At 50.7% G+C, this 15,476-nt stretch overlaps 6 non-coding genes and 2 pseudogenes across 6 annotated transcripts; 6 read left to right on the top strand and 2 right to left on the bottom strand.

Annotated features, from left to right (window-relative positions):
* Window positions 1–923: 923 nt before the first annotated feature.
* On the bottom strand, window positions 924–1,042 carry LOC148738455 (5S ribosomal RNA). Its single transcript, XR_015997959.1, has one exon. It is a non-coding gene; the product is annotated as a 5S ribosomal RNA (ribosomal RNA).
* A 471-nt stretch (window positions 1,043–1,513) lies between these two features.
* On the top strand, window positions 1,514–1,640 carry LOC148738454 (U2 spliceosomal RNA; annotated as a pseudogene).
* Window positions 1,641–7,049: 5,409 nt separating this feature from the next.
* LOC148738453 (U2 spliceosomal RNA) lies at window positions 7,050–7,235 on the top strand. The gene has a single exon (XR_015997737.1). It is a non-coding gene; the product is annotated as a U2 spliceosomal RNA (small nuclear RNA).
* A 211-nt stretch (window positions 7,236–7,446) lies between these two features.
* Window positions 7,447–7,610, top strand: LOC148738452 (U1 spliceosomal RNA). The gene has a single exon (XR_015998054.1). It is a non-coding gene; the product is annotated as a U1 spliceosomal RNA (small nuclear RNA).
* A 970-nt stretch (window positions 7,611–8,580) lies between these two features.
* Window positions 8,581–8,699, bottom strand: LOC148738451 (5S ribosomal RNA). Its single transcript, XR_015997958.1, has one exon. It is a non-coding gene; the product is annotated as a 5S ribosomal RNA (ribosomal RNA).
* A 471-nt stretch (window positions 8,700–9,170) lies between these two features.
* Window positions 9,171–9,297, top strand: LOC148738450 (U2 spliceosomal RNA; annotated as a pseudogene).
* Window positions 9,298–14,706: 5,409 nt separating this feature from the next.
* LOC148738449 (U2 spliceosomal RNA) lies at window positions 14,707–14,892 on the top strand. Its single transcript, XR_015997736.1, has one exon. It is a non-coding gene; the product is annotated as a U2 spliceosomal RNA (small nuclear RNA).
* Window positions 14,893–15,103: 211 nt separating this feature from the next.
* On the top strand, window positions 15,104–15,267 carry LOC148738448 (U1 spliceosomal RNA). Its single transcript, XR_015997944.1, has one exon. It is a non-coding gene; the product is annotated as a U1 spliceosomal RNA (small nuclear RNA).
* The last annotated feature ends 209 nt before the right edge of the window (window positions 15,268–15,476 follow it).

Here is a 15,476-nt window from a genome sequence, read left to right as displayed (position 1 = left end):
AACCCCTGATTGACTAATGAATTGATCTTGATTTTGGAGTTGACCGTTAAACAGGGTGAACTGGAACTGGAATGAGGAGAGAAGAAGAGCAGCAAGGGAAAAAGAAAGCAAAAAGCCATGGAAAGAAAGAGAGACAGACAGAAGTGGCCTGCGTGTTGGCAGAGAGATTTGGAGGAATAGAAGTGATTGTAAATGAAGGTGAGTTTTTGTGAGGATGTGAGTAGAGCTGTTGTAGATAGATGTGTGTGCTTTCTGCATTATTTTGTTCGTTTCTTTGCGAAAGAAAAGGAGAGGAAACCAAGCGGAGGAGTGACTGACTAACTAACCGACGGATGGACTAAGCAAAGAACGATCGATACATGGGCAAGAAAAGCATTTGTTTTAGAAACGTGAGTACATTGTCAACCATACCTGTGGCAGGCGAGGTTTTGTTGTCATGTATTTCTTATTGCGAGCGAGCGAGAGGAGGGAACGTTCGTTCCAGCGAGCGAGCGAGCAAACAAAGAGGCAGGCGAGTAAGTAAAAATGTGGAACCTTTTGCCGCTTCGCTTCGTTTCAGTCAGTTTGAATCCATCCGCCTCTATTAATCGTGGGAATGTTTTGACATGTCTTGAGTCCTTGAAAGTGCTGTAAAAGTGTGCGTGTTTTCCTATTTGTGATTAGTGGGAGCGTGCGAATGATTCGATGTCACGTACAAATGTGGAATTTGTCACAACAATGTGTTGAGATCTCGAGCGCGCGCCCTCGCTCCTTCGTTTGCTCGCTCTCTTGCATTGGGAAATGATTTTGGCCACAAGCTTATTTCTCTCCTGCCTGTTATGTTAGTTTTTCTTTTACTCCTCACTCGTCTACGGGACGCCGTGAGTATCGGAAGCGGTTTACCCGGATGAAACGTTGAGAGAGTAAGCAAAGGAAAAAAATGAAGCCTACAACACGGGGTATTCCCAGGCGGTCACCCATCCAAGTACTAACCCCGCCCGACAGGGCTTAACTTCGGTGATCGGACGAGAACCGGTGCTTTCCCTGTGGTATGGTCGTAGACAAGGGAAAACAGCTGAAATTTGGCTGGTTATCGGTTATGTTTGATCTGTACTAGCCCCAATTTCGTTACTCTAACCCTAAACCCCAACATCGTTACCCTAACCCTAACCCCAAAATCGTTACCCTAACCCTAAATTTGGTAGCCTAGACCCTAACCCAAACGTCATCTCCTAGAGCCCGCGCACACCTTGAGAAGCGTCCATTTGAGGCAATATATCTCACTGGGGGTGGGGTGGGGGAGGGGGGAGTATAGAGATAAATCAAGTTTGGTAAATATTCTAAAGAACACCATCTTGTTAGTTAAGTGTATGTGGCTGGCGTCTTAAAGTTACAATGAGAAGATTACCAACCGATGAGCCACTGGGTCCGTTTTTGGGACTCGCAAGGGCTTCTGGGGGCTACCTGCTACTATCCACCATATACTGTGGGAAGGATCCCTCTACCACCCCCTTGATTGAGGGTATTGGTGGGTATCGCTTCTCGGCCTTTTGGCTAAGATCAAGTGTAGTATCGGTTCTTATCTTGTCTTAGCCGAAAGCCAGAATATTCCTTTCATCTGTTAGCTTTTAGTATTGTTCTCGTATAAGTTGGTATCTCCTTTATTCTACACATTACAAGTCATCAACCGCGAAACGAGTAGCATAGACGCGGTAAGTACAGCTGTTTGTGTTTTTTGTCGCCGCGGTTTTCCGACCACAGACAGCCGGAGATGGCCCTTAGCCGCCCGCGTCCGGTTTTTGCCCACCGGAGAACTGTTCGACTTGTTGTCGACAATGATATGAAAATCGATTCGCTCGAATCGCACGATCACTCCCTGACTTTGGGGATAAAATCAAGGGAATTGTCCCTCAATTTGGAGGCCGATGTTTCGACATTACCCTCGTCAACGCCGCTGCTGCCGCTTCCGTCGCCCAAACCGGGTTTGATTATGGCTCCGAAAGAAAGCCTTTACGCCTACTGGGCACAAAATGTGTCCACGTCTCAATTTTCGTCTCGGTGGAATTCCCCGACGAAGACCTTGTTAAAATCCTCAGCTCTTACGGTGAGCTAAAATCGCCAGATCTCCGCCGCCTCTACTACCCGGAGGAGGGCTTTCGCCATATCCAAAACGGCGTCCGCGTGGCTGAATTCTTAAAAATTCATCGCGACATCCCCAAACGCCTCGTGGTCGCAGGCATTGAGATGGGCTTCAAGTATTCTGGCCAGCCCACCACGTGTTACCGTTGTCAATCAACGGAGCACGTGGTGAAACACTGCCCTAAAAACCGCAGGGCACAAGCACCCCCACCCCCTCCACCAGCTCCCCAGACCGAGCCTACCCCGGAGCCCAGCCACACCCCGACCCCAGATGGTGAACAGCCTGCACCGACCGACACCAGCGACCTGAGCGAGGAAAGCGAGGAACTTTTTTCTACACCCAGCTACGCCCAGGCCGCCGCTTCCCCCATGGACGACTCCGCCATGGACACCAGCACCCCCCGGCGGCGAAAACGAGACGCCCCTACTCCTGGGAGTAGTGACGAAGAGCTCTCGGTCCCCTCGAAACACTTAGCACTCACCCAGGCCCCCAGCCCAGCGATTTCCCAATCGGAATCTACTCAAGCTACCCCTCCCACGGAGAATTCATCCATCCCCTCGGCCGACAACGTCTCCACTCCCCCCACCCAGGAAAACTCGACATCTGGCCTTAAAGCCTTTTTGGATGCACTAGAACATGCTGGCTCGAACCGCTCGCTGCTTATGGCCTCGGCCCCCGGGCCTTTTTACTACAAATGCCGGGCCCACTATCTCCAGCATCGGCACGGCAACTATACGAAGGAAAACGGCCGCAAACAAAAAACCTCCCCAGTGACTCAGGAAATCTGGCTCCACCTCAAGAACACAATTCGACAGGACGTGTTTGCGTCCCTACTCGAATTGCACCAAGAGGCCCAAAAGGCCTACAACATTTTCCTACATTAGTTCTAATGTTTAAGTTTAATCCCCCCTTTTATGTTCTCCTTATGGCGGTGTCCATTTGTACGATTAACGTCAATGGCATCGCCGAATTTCCCAAACGGGAAAAAGTTTTCGCCCATCTCAAAAAATTTAATTTCGACATCTGTCTCCTGCAGGAGACACATTTACCAGACGCCCAGACAGGCGACCTGTGGGCAAAACAATGGGGCGGTCACGCACGCTGGTCTCCGGGTTCAACGCGATCGGCCGGTGTGGGCGTACTTATCCATCCTAATAGTTCGGTTAAATTTGAAAATGTTTCTATAGACATGGATGGCAGGGTTATCGCGGCCACGCTTTCTGAGCAAGGCCGTTCGGTCACTGTTGTCAATGTCTATGCACCCAACAATCATTCCGACCGCGAAACATTCTTTGCAAATTTGTGGCGTTACGCCCACCGCAATACTGACAACATTGTGGCCGGCGATTTTAATTGCGTTCCCAACACCCAGCGGGACAAATGGGGAGGCGATAATAGCTTTGGGGACAAGGGGATTCCCGCTCTGCACGCACTGATGGATCAACTTGGCCTCGAGGATATTTTTCGCGTTCAAAATCCCTCAGGCAGTTTGTTTACCTGGTATAATGGCCCACACTCGGTCGGTTGCCGGCTAGACCGCTTTTATACTCCTCGAGCTTGGAGAACGGATGTGCGTGACCACAATAGCACTCCTTTCCCCTACTCGGACCATCACCTGGTGTCTATCACTTGTCAACTGGGGAATTCAAATCCACGCGGCCGCGGGATTTGGAAATTTAACACGCTTCTGTTAAAATCGGATAATTTCTGTTCAGACGTGGAAAATTTCTGGTCCCAATGGCGTTCTCAAAAGCCCCTCTTCACCGACCCTCGGGTTTGGTGGGACGCGGGCAAATTCCAACTTAAAGAGCTCGCCATTAACCACAGTGTACAAACCGCAACCAACCGCAGACGCGAGCGAGCGGCTCTCGATCGGGAATTTCGTGACTTACAATCACGGGCTGATCCTAACAATGCCGCCCACCGTCAAAAATTACTCGAGATCAAAGATCGCCTGAGAGTAATGGACGACACTTTTATTTCGGGGTGCATACTCCGCAGTAAAGAGGAATGGACGGAGCTGGGAGAGAAACCGACCAGGTATTTCTACCAGCTCGAACAATCCCGCCAGTCACGCCACGCAATTCACGAACTGCGTGGACCCTTAAATACTACCGAGAAAACCTCCCGGGGCATTCTTCGCGAATGCAGAGCCTTCTACAAGGACCTCTACACTGCTGAGCCGGTCGACCTCCCAAGCCAGGACTGGCTCTTAGGACAGCTCGATTCCGCTTTGTCATCCGAAGAGCAAAAACTCTGTGAGGGTGAGCTGTCACACGCCGAGTGTCACGCTGCGCTTTCTCAAATGGAATCGGGCAAATCGCCGGGGGCAGACGGCTTCCCAGCCGAGTTCTACTCTCGTTTTTGGGACTCCTTGGGGGCAGACCTAGTGGATACGCTCAATTTTTCTTTCCGTGAGGGTTTTCTCTCGGCCTCGCAACGTCAGGGAATCCTGCGTTTGCTCTACAAAAAAGACGACCCACTGTCTTTAAAGAATTGGCGCCCAATTTCTCTTCTTAACCTGGATTACAAGATTGCGACCAAAGCCTTGTCCAATCGCATCCGAAAGGTTCTCCCTTCTATTCTCAGCGAAGATCAAACTTGCGGCGTTCCAGGGCGCAGTATTTTCGAAAATCTTTTTCTTTTACGCGATACGATCGACTTCGTGGGGCGAAAACAGCGGTCAGCGGCTGTCATTAGCCTCGACGAGGAGAAGGCCTTCGATCGCGTAAATCACGCTTTTCTACAACGCGTCTTACAGCGCCTTAATTTCGGGCCCGACTTTCGACGTTGGGTCCAGGTGATCTACACAGATATAACCTCCCGGGTGATCAACAACGGCTGGCTCTCCTCGTCGTTTCCCCTCCAACGAGGAGTCCGACAGGGTTGCCCGCTTTCCCCGCTTTTGTATTGCCTTATCGTAGAATCGCTAGGGCAGGCAATCCGCCGGGATCCCACCATTGACGGCATTCCCATCCCGGGTTCCCCTAGTAAAACCTGCAAAGTGTCCCAGTATGCGGACGACACAACTCTAATCCTAGCTAACGACTTCTCCATAACTCGCGCTTTTCAGCTAATTCATACCTTTGAGCGTGGCTCGGGCTCGCGCCTCAACCCTACAAAGACCGAAGGGATCTGGATTGGCACCCAGGCCGGTCGAATGACGGGCCCGGTTGACATCACGTGGGTGGCCGAAAACTTAAAAATCCTAGGGGTTTATTTCGGTAACGCTAACCTTGAGCAAGCTAACTGGGCGGAACGAGTGAAGAAATTCGAGGCCCGCCTTAACCTCTGGCGAACGCGAACGCTCTCCCTTCGGGGAAAAGCTCTAATCATTAACACTCTCGGGGCTTCAGGCCTGTGGTATACCGCCACGGTGGCGAAAATGCCGGGCTGGGTGCATACCCGCATAACCAAGGCAATTTGGGAGTTCCTTTGGAACGGAAAGACCGAGCTCGTCAAACGGGACATCTGCCGCCTTCCCTGGCAACAAGGGGGTTTATCCGTCGTAGATCCCCTGGAAAAATCTCGCGCCGTTAAACTCCGGTGGCTCCCCCCGGTGGGCGACGAGACTTACACGGCCAAATGGGTTTACTTCGCGCGATATTGGGTCGGCTTTCCGCTGAGCCACAGAACTAAAAGCTGGGCGTTTCTACGGTCGAATAACACCCCTAAATATATCGGGGATGAACAACCTCCGATTTACCGGGCTACCCTTACACTGGTTGACCGGCTGGGGGCGAGTTTCGACTCGCTGCCCGACCTCAGTGTACGAACCTTTTATTCAAGGCTGACCCCCTCTCCCCCCCAGCGACTCCCTTGCGTCTCGCGGTGGGAGACACGGTTTTCGGCCCAACTTAACTGGCCCCACATCTGGACAGACATTTTCGGTGGTGGTCTCAGCACAAATTGGGAAAGCGAAATCGCGTGGCGAATCGCTCACGGTGTAGTCAAAACCCGTGCCTACCTTAAATCTTGGCGCAGGCTGGCGGTGCCCGATCACTGCGCGGGCTGCGGCGAACGCGAAACAATCTCCCATGCGTTTTGCTCATGTCGCCTGGTGTCCCCTGTGTGGAGCTGGGTGTCGACATTAATCTCCCAACTTTACGATAATCCCCCCACAATGTCTGACTCGCTAATTCTCCTACGCCACGGTTTACCCCGGGGCCCTGATTCCGAAAAACCAAACCTGATCACTTCTTTTTTAATCAAAATTACTCTCAACGAACTCTGGGCTGCCCGCAACTTGGAGGTTTTTGAAGCCAAGCGACCCTCCGCCCACGCCATTATCTCCAAAATTAAAACCCGCGTGCGGTTCCGCATTAACGCCGCTTTCACCCACTCCTCACGGGATTTTTTCACTGCCCTCTGGGCTTATCGGAAGGTTCTGTGCTCTTATGAGCACCAAATCCTGAAAATTCGGGTCTAACAATTAGTCCCACAAACACACCATCGGTTCCCAAGATATCAACATGAAGTTCGGCCCTGTCGGGCGCGGCTAGGTTTGGGATGGGTGACAACCTGCGATCACCCCTTTCGCAAAGTTCCTTTTACACCAATTCGGCCACATCAGGCATTCACCCGACCACTTATTCTGATACAGGCTTCATATTACTGCCACTATCTCATAGAATTCAAACCGTTAAATCTATTTGGGTCCTAAACCCCGCTTTTTGAATTATGACCCTCCCACAAAGAGGGCGCCGGTTCTCGTCCGATCACCGAAGTTAAGCCCGGTCGGGCGAGGCCAGTTTTCGGAGGGGTGACTACCAAGCTTTTTCTATTTTTCAATTTTCAACCTCGCATTTATTATATTCGTAAACAAGTAATTAGCTAGAACCCTGATTTTTCTCTAGTGATTCCAATCATTGTAACTAAATTATAACTTATTATCCACCCAAATCATTGTAAATACCAATCTCTAGTGTAAATAAACTTTGGAAGAAAAAAAAAAAAAAAGTATCTGTTCTTATCAGCTTAATATCTGATACGCTGCTCATTGAGTAGCTCATATATTAAACTGATTTTTGGAACTGGGCTGTGGAAAAGAGGCTTGCCTCGTCCCAGCCACGGGTTGCCTCGGTATAGCACTACCTCCGAGTGTGGCCCACTTCCCTTTTGGGGAAGACACATTTAATGGAAGGAAAAATAATGACTATAGCATTCTCTTCTGTGCACAGGAGCCCTGCAGCTCCAAAGGGAAGGCGGAAAAAGACATGACAGGCCAAGGCGGCAACTGACACTGGCTGATTTGAAGCGTGCAAAGCAGTACCACAAGGACATAGGTGAGGGAGAGTTTTACCACGGCAAGCGTATGCCTGAAAGGCATACTTACCTGACGCGGGAGGTACTGTGATCAAGGAGGCAGTCCTCTCAAGGCGAGGCCCTTTCATTGCACTTGGACTGGGTTGACCCTTGCGATTACCCCAAATGTGGGTAACTCGAGCGTATAATTTCTGGTAGTGGGGACCTGCGTTCGCGCTCGTCCCCGAAAAGCTGATGTAAAATATCTTGCCCTTAACCCCTGATTGACTAATGAATTGATCTTGATTTTGGAGTTGACCGTTAAACAGGGTGAACTGGAACTGGAATGAGGAGAGAAGAAGAGCAGCAAGGGAAAAAGAAAGCAAAAAGCCATGGAAAGAAAGAGAGACAGACAGAAGTGGCCTGCGTGTTGGCAGAGAGATTTGGAGGAATAGAAGTGATTGTAAATGAAGGTGAGTTTTTCTGAGGATGTGAGTAGAGCTGTTGTAGATAGATGTGTGTGCTTTCTGCATTATTTTGTTCGTTTCTTTGCGAAAGAAAAGGAGAGGAAACCAAGCGGAGGAGTGACTGACTAACTAACCGACGGATGGACTAAGCAAAGAACGATCGATACATGGGCAAGAAAAGCATTTGTTTTAGAAACGTGAGTACATTGTCAACCATACCTGTGGCAGGCGAGGTTTTGTTGTCATGTATTTGTTATTGCGAGCGAGCGAGAGGAGGGAACGTTCGTTCCAGCGAGCGAGCGAGCAAACAAAGAGGCAGGCGAGTAAGTAAAAATGTGGAACCTTTTGCCGCTTCGCTTCGTTTCAGTCAGTTTGAATCCATCCGCCTCTATTAATCGTGGGAATGTTTTGACATGTCTTGAGTCCTTGAAAGTGCTGTAAAAGTGTGCGTGTTTTCCTATTTGTGATTAGTGGGAGCGTGCGAATGATTCGATGTCACGTACAAATGTGGAATTTGTCACAACAATGTGTTGAGATCTCGAGCGCGCGCCCTCGCTCCTTCGTTTGCTCGCTCTCTTGCATTCGGAAATGATTTTGGCCACAAGCTCGGCAAGTTGTGGAAAAATTATTTCTCTCCTCCCTGTTATGTTAGTTTTTGTTTTACTCCTCACTCGTCTACGGGACGCCGTGAGTATCGGAAGCGGTTTACCCGGATGAAACGTTGAGAGAGTAAGCAAAGGAAAAAAATGAAGCCTACAACACGGGGTATTCCCAGGCGGTCACCCATCCAAGTACTAACCCCGCCCGACAGGGCTTAACTTCGGTGATCGGACGAGAACCGGTGCTTTCCCTGTGGTATGGTCGTAGACAAGGGAAAACAGCTGAAATTTGGCTGGTTATCGGTTATGTTTGATCTGTACTAGCCCCAATTTCGTTACTCTAACCCTAAACCCCAACATCGTTACCCTAACCCTAACCCCAAAATCGTTACCCTAACCCTAAATTTGGTAGCCTAGACCCTAACCCAAACGTCATCTCCTAGAGCCCGCGCACACCTTGAGAAGCGTCCATTTGAGGCAATATATCTCACTGGGGGTGGGGTGGGGGAGGGGGGAGTATAGAGATAAATCAAGTTTGGTAAATATTCTAAAGAACACCATCTTGTTAGTTAAGTGTATGTGGCTGGCGTCTTAAAGTTACAATGAGAAGATTACCAACCGATGAGCCACTGGGTCCGTTTTTGGGACTCGCAAGGGCTTCTGGGGGCTACCTGCTACTATCCACCATATACTGTGGGAAGGATCCCTCTACCACCCCCTTGATTGAGGGTATTGGTGGGTATCGCTTCTCGGCCTTTTGGCTAAGATCAAGTGTAGTATCGGTTCTTATCTTGTCTTAGCCGAAAGCCAGAATATTCCTTTCATCTGTTAACTTTTAGTATTGTTCTCGTATAAGTTGGTATCTCCTTTATTCTACACATTACAAGTCATCAACCGCGAAACGAGTAGCATAGACGCGGTAAGTACAGCTGTTTGTGTTTTTTGTCGCCGCGGTTTTCCGACCACAGACAGCCGGAGATGGCCCTTAGCCGCCCGCGTCCGGTTTTTGCCCACCGGAGAACTGTTCGACTTGTTGTCGACAATGATATGAAAATCGATTCGCTCGAATCGCACGATCACTCCCTGACTTTGGGGATAAAATCAAGGGAATTGTCCCTCAATTTGGAGGCCGATGTTTCGACATTACCCTCGTCAACGCCGCTGCTGCCGCTTCCCTCGCCCAAACCGGGTTTGATTATGGCTCCGAAAGAAAGCCTTTACGCCTACTGGGCACAAAATGTGTCCACGTCTCAATTTTCGTCTCGGTGGAATTCCCCGACGAAGACCTTGTTAAAATCCTCAGCTCTTACGGTGAGCTAAAATCGCCAGATCTCCGCCGCCTCTACTACCCGGAGGAGGGCTTTCGCCATATCCAAAACGGCGTCCGCGTGGCTGAATTCTTAAAAATTCATCGCGACATCCCCAAACGCCTCGTGGTCGCAGGCATTGAGATGGGCTTCAAGTATTCTGGCCAGCCCACCACGTGTTACCGTTGTCAATCAACGGAGCACGTGGTGAAACACTGCCCTAAAAACCGCAGGGCACAAGCACCCCCACCCCCTCCACCAGCTCCCCAGACCGAGCCTACCCCGGAGCCCAGCCACACCCCGACCCCAGATGGTGAACAGCCTGCACCGACCGACACCAGCGACCTGAGCGAGGAAAGCGAGGAACTTTTTTCTACACCCAGCTACGCCCAGGCCGCCGCTTCCCCCATGGACGACTCCGCCATGGACACCAGCACCCCCCGGCGGCGAAAACGAGACGCCCCTACTCCTGGGAGTAGTGACGAAGAGCTCTCGGTCCCCTCGAAACACTTAGCACTCACCCAGGCCCCCAGCCCAGCGATTTCCCAATCGGAATCTACTCAAGCTACCCCTCCCACGGAGAATTCATCCATCCCCTCGGCCGACAACGTCTCCACTCCCCCCACCCAGGAAAACTCGACATCTGGCCTTAAAGCCTTTTTGGATGCACTAGAACATGCTGGCTCGAACCGCTCGCTGCTTATGGCCTCGGCCCCCGGGCCTTTTTACTACAAATGCCGGGCCCACTATCTCCAGCATCGGCACGGCAACTATACGAAGGAAAACGGCCGCAAACAAAAAACCTCCCCAGTGACTCAGGAAATCTGGCTCCACCTCAAGAACACAATTCGACAGGACGTGTTTGCGTCCCTACTCGAATTGCACCAAGAGGCCCAAAAGGCCTACAACATTTTCCTACATTAGTTCTAATGTTTAAGTTTAATCCCCCCTTTTATGTTCTCCTTATGGCGGTGTCCATTTGTACGATTAACGTCAATGGCATCGCCGAATTTCCCAAACGGGAAAAAGTTTTCGCCCATCTCAAAAAATTTAATTTCGACATCTGTCTCCTGCAGGAGACACATTTACCAGACGCCCAGACAGGCGACCTGTGGGCAAAACAATGGGGCGGTCACGCACGCTGGTCTCCGGGTTCAACGCGATCGGCCGGTGTGGGCGTACTTATCCATCCTAATAGTTCGGTTAAATTTGAAAATGTTTCTATAGACATGGATGGCAGGGTTATCGCGGCCACGCTTTCTGAGCAAGGCCGTTCGGTCACTGTTGTCAATGTCTATGCACCCAACAATCATTCCGACCGCGAAACATTCTTTGCAAATTTGTGGCGTTACGCCCACCGCAATACTGACAACATTGTGGCCGGCGATTTTAATTGCGTTCCCAACACCCAGCGGGACAAATGGGGAGGCGATAATAGCTTTGGGGACAAGGGGATTCCCGCTCTGCACGCACTGATGGATCAACTTGGCCTCGAGGATATTTTTCGCGTTCAAAATCCCTCAGGCAGTTTGTTTACCTGGTATAATGGCCCACACTCGGTCGGTTGCCGGCTAGACCGCTTTTATACTCCTCGAGCTTGGAGAACGGATGTGCGTGACCACAATAGCACTCCTTTCCCCTACTCGGACCATCACCTGGTGTCTATCACTTGTCAACTGGGGAATTCAAATCCACGCGGCCGCGGGATTTGGAAATTTAACACGCTTCTGTTAAAATCGGATAATTTCTGTTCAGACGTGGAAAATTTCTGGTCCCAATGGCGTTCTCAAAAGCCCCTCTTCACCGACCCTCGGGTTTGGTGGGACGCGGGCAAATTCCAACTTAAAGAGCTCGCCATTAACCACAGTGTACAAACCGCAACCAACCGCAGACGCGAGCGAGCGGCTCTCGATCGGGAATTTCGTGACTTACAATCATGGGCTGATCCTAACAATGCCGCCCACCGTCAAAAATTACTCGAGATCAAAGATCGCCTGAGAGTAATGGACGACACTTTTATTTCGGGGTGCATACTCCGCAGTAAAGAGGAATGGACGGAGCTGGGAGAGAAACCGACCAGGTATTTCTACCAGCTCGAACAATCCCGCCAGTCACGCCACGCAATTCACGAACTGCGTGGACCCTTAAATACTACCGAGAAAACCTCCCGGGGCATTCTTCGCGAATGCAGAGCCTTCTACAAGGACCTCTACACTGCTGAGCCGGTCGACCTCCCAAGCCAGGACTGGCTCTTAGGACAGCTCGATTCCGCTTTGTCATCCGAAGAGCAAAAACTCTGTGAGGGTGAGCTGTCACACGCCGAGTGTCACGCTGCGCTTTCTCAAATGGAATCGGGCAAATCGCCGGGGGCAGACGGCTTCCCAGCCGAGTTCTACTCTCGTTTTTGGGACTCCTTGGGGGCAGACCTAGTGGATACGCTCAATTTTTCTTTCCGTGAGGGTTTTCTCTCGGCCTCGCAACGTCAGGGAATCCTGCGTTTGCTCTACAAAAAAGACGACCCACTGTCTTTAAAGAATTGGCGCCCAATTTCTCTTCTTAACCTGGATTACAAGATTGCGACCAAAGCCTTGTCCAATCGCATCCGAAAGGTTCTCCCTTCTATTCTCAGCGAAGATCAAACTTGCGGCGTTCCAGGGCGCAGTATTTTCGAAAATCTTTTTCTTTTACGCGATACGATCGACTTCGTGGGGCGAAAACAGCGGTCAGCGGCTGTCATTAGCCTCGACGAGGAGAAGGCCTTCGATCGCGTAAATCACGCTTTTCTACAACGCGTCTTACAGCGCCTTAATTTCGGGCCCGACTTTCGACGTTGGGTCCAGGTGATCTACACAGATATAACCTCCCGGGTGATCAACAACGGCTGGCTCTCCTCGTCGTTTCCCCTCCAACGAGGAGTCCGACAGGGTTGCCCGCTTTCCCCGCTTTTGTATTGCCTTATCGTAGAATCGCTAGGGCAGGCAATCCGCCGGGATCCCACCATTGACGGCATTCCCATCCCGGGTTCCCCTAGTAAAACCTGCAAAGTGTCCCAGTATGCGGACGACACAACTCTAATCCTAGCTAACGACTTCTCCATAACTCGCGCTTTTCAGCTAATTCATACCTTTGAGCGTGGCTCGGGCTCGCGCCTCAACCCTACAAAGACCGAAGGGATCTGGATTGGCACCCAGGCCGGTCGAATGACGGGCCCGGTTGACATCACGTGGGTGGCCGAAAACTTAAAAATCCTAGGGGTTTATTTCGGTAACGCTAACCTTGAGCAAGCTAACTGGGCGGAACGAGTGAAGAAATTCGAGGCCCGCCTTAACCTCTGGCGAACGCGAACGCTCTCCCTTCGGGGAAAAGCTCTAATCATTAACACTCTCGGGGCTTCAGGCCTGTGGTATACCGCCACGGTGGCGAAAATGCCGGGCTGGGTGCATACCCGCATAACCAAGGCAATTTGGGAGTTCCTTTGGAACGGAAAGACCGAGCTCGTCAAACGGGACATCTGCCGCCTTCCCTGGCAACAAGGGGGTTTATCCGTCGTAGATCCCCTGGAAAAATCTCGCGCCGTTAAACTCCGGTGGCTCCCCCCGGTGGGCGACGAGACTTACACGGCCAAATGGGTTTACTTCGCGCGATATTGGGTCGGCTTTCCGCTGAGCCACAGAACTAAAAGCTGGGCGTTTCTACGGTCGAATAACACCCCTAAATATATCGGGGATGAACAACCTCCGATTTACCGGGCTACCCTTACACTGGTTGACCGGCTGGGGGCGAGTTTCGACTCGCTGCCCGACCTCAGTGTACGAACCTTTTATTCAAGGCTGACCCCCTCTCCCCCCCAGCGACTCCCTTGCGTCTCGCGGTGGGAGACACGGTTTTCGGCCCAACTTAACTGGCCCCACATCTGGACAGACATTTTCGGTGGTGGTCTCAGCACAAATTGGGAAAGCGAAATCGCGTGGCGAATCGCTCACGGTGTAGTCAAAACCCGTGCCTACCTTAAATCTTGGCGCAGGCTGGCGGTGCCCGATCACTGCGCGGGCTGCGGCGAACGCGAAACAATCTCCCATGCGTTTTGCTCATGTCGCCTGGTGTCCCCTGTGTGGAGCTGGGTGTCGACATTAATCTCCCAACTTTACGATAATCCCCCCACAATGTCTGACTCGCTAATTCTTCTACGCCACGGTTTACCCCGGGGCCCTGATTCCGAAAAACCAAACCTGATCACTTCTTTTTTAATCAAAATTACTCTCAACGAACTCTGGGCTGCCCGCAACTTGGAGGTTTTTGAAGCCAAGCGACCCTCCGCCCACGCCATTATCTCCAAAATTAAAACCCGCGTGCGGTTCCGCATTAACGCCGCTTTCACCCACTCCCCACGGGATTTTTTCACTGCCCTCTGGGCTTATCGGAAGGTTCTGTGCTCTTATGAGCACCAAATCCTGAAAATTCGGGTCTAACAATTAGTCCCACAAACACACCATCGGTTCCCAAGATATCAACATGAACTTCGGCCCTGTCGGGCGCGGCTAGGTTTGGGATGGGTGACAACCTGCGATCACCCCTTTCGCAAAGTTCCTTTTACACCAATTCGGCCACATCAGGCATTCACCCGACCACTTATTCTGATACAGGCTTCATATTACTGCCACTATCTCATAGAATTCAAACCGTTAAATCTATTTGGGTCCTAAACCCCGCTTTTTGAATTATGACCCTCCCACAAAGAGGGCGCCGGTTCTCGTCCGATCACCGAAGTTAAGCCCGGTCGGGCGAGGCCAGTTTTCGGAGGGGTGACTACCAAGCTTTTTCTATTTTTCAATTTTCAACCTCGCATTTATTATATTCGTAAACAAGTAATTAGCTAGAACCCTGATTTTTCTCTAGTGATTCCAATCATTGTAACTAAATTATAACTTATTATCCACCCAAATCATTGTAAATACCAATCTCTAGTGTAAATAAACTTTGGAAGAAAAAAAAAAAAAAAGTATCTGTTCTTATCAGCTTAATATCTGATACGCTGCTCATTGAGTAGCTCATATATTAAACTGATTTTTGGAACTGGGCTGTGGAAAAGAGGCTTGCCTCGTCCCAGCCACGGGTTGCCTCGGTATAGCACTACCTCCGAGTGTGGCCCACTTCCCTTTTGGGGAAGACACATTTAATGGAAGGAAAAATAATGACTATAGCATTCTCTTCTGTGCACAGGAGCCCTGCAGCTCCAAAGGGAAGGCGGAAAAAGACATGACAGGCCAAGGCGGCAACTGACACTGGCTGATTTGAAGCGTGCAAAGCAGTACCACAAGGACATAGGTGAGGGAGAGTTTTACCACGGCAAGCGTATGCCTGAAAGGCATACTTACCTGACGCGGGAGGTACTGTGATCAAGGAGGCAGTCCTCTCAAGGCGAGGCCCTTTCATTGCACTTGGACTGGGTTGACCCTTGCGATTACCCCAAATGTGGGTAACTCGAGCGTATAATTTCTGGTAGTGGGGACCTGCGTTCGCGCTCGTCCCCGAAAAGCTGATGTAAAATATCTTGCCCTTAACCCCTGATTGACTAATGAATTGATCTTGATTTTGGAGTTGACCGTTAAACAGGGTGAACTGGAACTGGAATGAGGAGAGAAGAAGAGCAGCAAGGGAAAAAGAAAGCAAAAAGCCATGGAAAGAAAGAGAGACAGACAGAAGTGGCCTGCGTGTTGGCAGAGAGATTTGGAGGAATAGA

Source organism: Stylophora pistillata, chromosome 2, assembly GCF_964205215.1.
Source record: "Stylophora pistillata chromosome 2, jaStyPist1.2, whole genome shotgun sequence".
Classification (NCBI taxonomy): domain Eukaryota; kingdom Metazoa; phylum Cnidaria; class Anthozoa; order Scleractinia; family Pocilloporidae; genus Stylophora; species Stylophora pistillata.
The sequence above is the reverse complement of the archived record's forward strand: the minus strand, read 5'-3'. Positions and strand labels throughout refer to the sequence as shown.